Source organism: Pipistrellus kuhlii, unplaced genomic scaffold, assembly GCF_014108245.1.
Source record: "Pipistrellus kuhlii isolate mPipKuh1 unplaced genomic scaffold, mPipKuh1.p scaffold_m20_p_31, whole genome shotgun sequence".
NCBI lineage: Eukaryota > Metazoa > Chordata > Mammalia > Chiroptera > Vespertilionidae > Pipistrellus > Pipistrellus kuhlii.
In genome coordinates this window covers 696,491-702,660 of record NW_023425531.1, presented here as the reverse complement: position 1 = coordinate 702,660, position 6,170 = coordinate 696,491, and positions in this window count along the sequence as shown.

Below are 6,170 nucleotides of genomic sequence, written 5' to 3'. Positions count from 1 at the left end.
TGGATCTATGTCTTTCTCATTGCATGGCCTTGGGCAGATGGAGCATCCTGTAAATCAGATAAAACCTCCTTTGAAAACATGTGAGTGTCCAATGAGGTTCGGGGTACTGGTGTAAGAGCTTCCCAGTCAGCAGTGGAGCCATATAAATACCAACATAACAGTGTGGACAGAACAGGGCCACACACTGAACTTGACAGCTCAGGGAGGTCTGCATGGCAGCCGTACAAACTCAGAGACCTAAAGTGACCACAGAGGATGGTCTGAAGTGAAAACATCTTAACAGAGTCGTGGCAGTAGTCATGTGCTACACTGGTATCTTCCCTGACAAAGGTCAATCTTTATCTTAACTGAGCCTATCTATTATCTTGCTTCATCTACAGTAACATACCTTTGGCATGTCAGGATGACCCTGATGGAGCAGGCAGGCAGACAGATGTGAGCACAGCAGGAAGAGAGGCCAGCTCTGGGATGTCCCAAGGGTGCTTAGCAATGAGAAAAGCTAGAGAAACCACGATCATAGGTGCAGGTATTATCCCAGGGTGACCTTTGCACCCCTAGGAGCAACAAAGACAGCAAAACAGCCTCACAGACTCCCCACAAGCCCATACCTGACCCCTCCCTGCAGCACAAAGCCCTCAGGATACTGACGGTCTGACCAGCATCATACGCTCAGGAACAAATCCTCAGGCCTCTGACCACAGGGGATGACCTGAGGCCTCAGCTGTGCCTCAGCTCCCAGCCCCAAACAGCAGCAAAACCAGAGGGAGCAGAACCATAATGACTGCAGGACCAGCTGCAATGACCATCGACCCCTCCCCTGGTGTGGGCCAGGACCCAAACGGGCACCTGGAAGGCTGGTGATTATCCTATTAGACCTCCCCTGAGAGCCCCTAGACACCCATCTCTGGAAAAGAGACAAAAACCCTTAAAATGGCCGAAGCCGGTTTGGCTCAATGAATAGAGTGTCAGCCTGAGGACTGAAGGGTCCAGGTCCAATTCCAGTCAAGGGGTATGTATGTACCTTGGTTGTGGGCATATCCCTAGTGGGGGAGGTGCAGGAGGCAGCTGATTGATGTTTCTCTCTCATCGATGTTTCTAACTCTCTATCCCTCTCCCTTCCTCTCTGTATAAAAATCAATAATATATATATATTTAAAAAAAAAACACCTTAAAATGAAGAACCCAGTGAGCGCGGGCTGGGCTCTCTTCCCCCCCCCCCCCCCCCCCCCCCCCTCTCTCTTGCCTAGCCTTTCTCAGGCACTTACCTTTATTTCTTCTAAGCTCCAAGGACCCTTCTTTTGTCTCTGTAACTTGTTTCCTGAGCTCATGCAGCCCAAATGACTCACTTCCTCTGCTTCTGTGACTTTCTTTCTCTATACTTTCTCGTGCATTAGAGTTCTTGGCTCTGAGTTGTTCTTAGCTGTGAACTCAAGAACCATGTCTAACATCCTATAGAATAAAAGCCCAGCGACTAAAACAGTGGAACGACCAGAATAACCAGAGACCAGAACTGACCCTGACCTTGGTCAGCAGTGCCCCAGTGAGCAGTTAGGGGCAATTATGCTGGCAGAGGCAGTTAAGGGCAATCAGGCAGGCAAGCAGAGAGGTTAGGGGCAATCAGGCAGGCAGGTGAGTGGTTAGGGGCCAGTGGTCCCAGATTTTGAGAGGCATGTCCGACTGCTGGTCTAGGCCCTATCTGCAGGGATCCCAAGGGATTGGGCCTAAACTGGCAGTCGGATATCCTCCAAGAGGTCTTGAATTTTGAGAGGGTGCAGGCCAGACTGAGGGACCACCCCTATGCATGAATTTTATGCACCGGGCCTCTATTTTGTGTTAATAATCCCCTTTGCCAGACCCTTCAGGGTATAATCTCCCACCAGAACATGATTCCATAGACCCTCCCATTGTTTTCTTGTTTCCTGCATACCATCTCTATATTCTGTAAATGTTAATTATTACGTATCCTCTAACCACCAATGTAAAAGTATGTATATATTCGTTTTACTTTTTGACCAATCTCCCTTCCTTACTTTCTCCCACCTCCCTAATCTGTTACCCATGAATTTCATCAATACTCTGGGAAGGGCAGAAAACAGGCCTTTCCACAACTTATCAGAGGCACCTAATAGTTAAACCTCAAGATTGTTGGCTCCCTGATTCAAACAGCTCCTCTATTCAAACTGCAGGACAAAAGTAAGCTACTCTCAATGCACACTCTCTTCCACCTCCACCTCCTCTGTTTTAACAGCTCTCCCACCTCCTCCTCATTTCCTTCCTCCCCCTCCCCTTCAGGAAAGACTCTTTTAAACTCTTCATAACTTTTGTTAGGACATCTGCCGGAACTATCTCCTAAACGGCAAAGAAACTAACTTTCCAAGAAAACCCTCACCTCCGTATCTGATAGATTTCAACACAGTCCCCTTCCCTGCCGTGCTTCCTTGTTACCTAACAACACCACCCGCTTGCTCTTTAAAAGTGAAAGCCACTCTTTCTTCCCCGCCCTGTATCGACTAGCAATACTCCAACCCTTTCCTCCCTTGGAAAGTAAAATAGATTTTCTCTTCTCTTGGTTGTGAATTCTTTCACCTCCCACAGTACCAGCCTAACCCTAACACCCCTTATAGAAATGTTAATGTGGTAGTGCTTGGGTAGGCTAAGTAGCCATCTCAGACGGTGGGTGAAGGAAAATGGAATTTATTTAAGGAAAGGGGCTGAGGGATGGGATACCCAAAGGGAAGGGCTGCCCAGCTGAGGGCACATGGGAGTGATGCTGGCAGCACCTAGGAGCTGGAAGCTCTTGTCTTCAGTAGGTTTGGGGGTGGAGCTGGTGGGCTTGGAATGCAGATGGACCGCAGGTGTGTTGTCCTGTGTTTTTAGGACAGTTTCCATTCCTTATATGGTCTGACTCCTGGAGTCCAGCAAGTTTTCCTGGTCTTTGTTTTCCTATGGCAGGAAGCTTACAAATGGCCATTAAGGATTTTATTGCCCTATATTCCTAACACTTATATCTTCCCCTTTAATCCTATCTAATAAAAGAATAATATGCAAATTGACCATCACTACACCCACCAGCCATGCCCACCAGCCATGCCCACCAGCCAATCTGGAGCAAATATGCAAATAAACCTAACCAAGATGGCTGCAGCCACAGAGAGCAGGAGGGAGGCTTGGGTTTCCCTGGCAATGGAGGAAGCCAAGCTTTCTGCCTGCCCTAGCCAGCCTAGGCCTCCACTCCAGGCTACAAAGTTTCAATTATAGAAGGTAAACAGAAATGGCTATGGCCACAGAGCTGGAATAGCAGGAGGCTAGGGTTGCTCCTGGTGATGGAGGAATCCAAGCTTCTGCAGCCCTGGCCGGCTCAGGCCTTCACTCCAGGCTACAAAGTTTCAATTATAGAAGGTAAATAAATCCAAACAGAAATTGCTGCTTCCACAGAGAAAGCAGGAGGCTTGGCTCCGGCTCCGCTCCAGGCTACAAAGTTTCAATTGTAGAAGGTAAATAAACTCCAGATACCAGGGCCTCCACTTGGGTCGCCTAGGGGCATGGCCAGCCTGCAAACCACCACAGGCCCCTCGCCCAGGCCACCCCACGCCCCAAGGGAACCCCCACCCTGATCTGGGATACCCTTCAGGGCAAACCAGCTAGCCCCCACCCATGCACCAGGCCTCTATTCTATCCAATAAAAGAGTAATATGCAAAGTGACTGTCACTCCAACACACAAGATGGCTGCCCCCATGTGGTCAAAAATACTGATTCCATGTGGACACAAGATGGCCACCACAAGATGGCCAGCAGGGGAGGGCAGTTGGGAGGAACCAGGCCTGCAAGGGAGAGTAGTTGAGGCCAATCTAGCCTATAGGGGAGGGCGATTAGGGGTGACCAGGCTGGCAGAGGAGAGAAGTTAGGGGTGACCAGGCCTGCAGGGAAAGGCAGTTGGGGGGGACCCAGGCCTGCAGGGGAGAGCAGTTGGGGGGACCAGGCCTGCAGGGGAGGGAAGTTAAGGACAAACAGGCTGGCAGGGGAGAAGTTAGGCATCAATCAGGCTGTCAGGGGAGTGGTTAGGAGGTGATCAGGCTGGCAGGCAGAAGCAGTTAGGGGCAATCAGGAAGGCAGGCAGGCGAGCAGTTGGGATCCAGCAGTTCTGGACTGTGAGAAGATCGAGCCTAAATGGGCAGTTGAACATCCTTTAAGGGGCCCTGGATTGGAGAAGGCACAGGCTGGTCTGAGGGATATACCCCCACCCCTGTGCATGAATTTCATGCACCGGGCCTCTAGTAATAAAATAAATGGTAAAACTGCCATTTTCTCAATCAGTTGAGATTTTACTTCCCTACAATTATCATATGTTTGACCCAAATCCTATATAATAGTAATAATCCTATGTAATAAAAGGGTAATATGAACATTGACCATCACTCCAACACATAAGATGGCTGCCCCCATGTGGACACAAGATGGCCACCACAAGATGGCCACAAGGGGAGGGCAGTTGTGGGAGATCAGGCCAGCAGAGAAGAGCAGTTGAGAGAGACCAGGCCTGCAGTGAAGGACAGTTGGGGGCAATGGGGCTGGCAGGGGTGCAGTTAGACATTGATCAACTGCCAGGGGAGTAATTAGGGAAAGCAGACAGGAAAGTGGTTGGAAGCCAGCAGTTCTGGATTGTGAGAGGAATGTCTGACTGCCCATTTAGGCCCAATCCCATTGATAGTGTGACATCCCTTGAGGGTCCCAGATTGGAGAGGGTGCAGGCTGGGCTGAGGGCCCCCCCCCCCCCCCCATCCCTGTGCATGAATTTCATGCACTGAGCCTCTAGTAAATTCAGAAAAGGTTCTGTTCCGATTAGAGGAAGCACACTCTCACCTCGCTGGGAGTTGTACGCCCTGGGACATGGGAGTTCACATTGGAATGCAGTCCATCCTCCTTCCCAGAACTGCCTGTCATTATGGAAAGGTTTACCACCTCGTGGCTGAAACAATCTAGTCCAGGAGTCACCTGTTCTTTACAGCCCAGTCCATCATACCTGCAATCTGGTCCTGGAGTGCCTGAGGACACCCGCCCTCTGGCAACATTCCATCCCCCTCCCCACCCCTCCCACCCCCCTGCTTGCATGACTTGTAACCTATAGTAATTATCCAGTGCCTACTTCCCCATGCTTGTAATTCCTACAGACACTTTAACTAGTGCAGTCGCCTTAACCCTGACACTCTGTGACCCTCACCAGAGGATGCAGACACCCACAATTGTGTTTTACTTGTTGACCACCTTCTTGCTCCTAGAAATTATTTCCAGGAAACTCCTGTGGATAATACTCACTTAATTTGGTTCACAGATGGATCTTAACTAAAAGATAAACAGGGACATTTCTGAGCTGGATATGCACTAACTTCCATGGTGGACATAATTGAAAGTTCTTATCTGCCTGAAATCAGATCTGCCCAGCAAGCTGAACTAATTGCTCTAACTCAGGCTTGTCAGTTGGCCAAAGGTCAAGTAGCCAATATTTACACTGATAGTCACTATGCATTTTGTGTAGCTCATGACTTTTATCGAAATCTTGGTCTTTCTCTGCTGCTGTTAGAGTTCAAAAAATCTGGAGAAGGGACTGCTGTAAATTAATAAAGAGACTAGGAATATAATATAAATTTGTAATCCATGGGGAGCCAGAGGAGGTTAACTGTAGGAACCAAGTTCTGTCTGTCTGAGGACCCCTGGCTCTTTATTAACATAAGGCAATGCATATATACATATGAAAGGAAAGGTTTAGCTGAAACCGGTTTGGCTCAATGGATAGAGCTTTGGTCTGTGGACTGAAAGGTCCCAGGTTTGATTCCGGTCAAGGGCATGTACATTGGTTGCGGGTACATCCCCAGTAGGGGGTGTGCAGGAGGCAGCTAATCAATGATTCTCTCTCATCGATGTTTCTAGCTCTCTATCTCTCTCCCTTCCTCTCTGTGAAAAATCAATAAAATTTAATAAAGAAAAGGAAAGGTTTAGTATACAGAATCCATTGTCAGATTGGGGAAACTGCCTTCAGCTGTTCAGTGTTTGGCCAGCAGGAGGCAATAACATGTAGATTAAAATGCCTTCGGCTGTCTGGTAGCAAGCTATCATTTATGCATCCTTTTCAGGTGTGGGGAAATGCCCTCAGCCATGTATTCAGCCCTGCTGA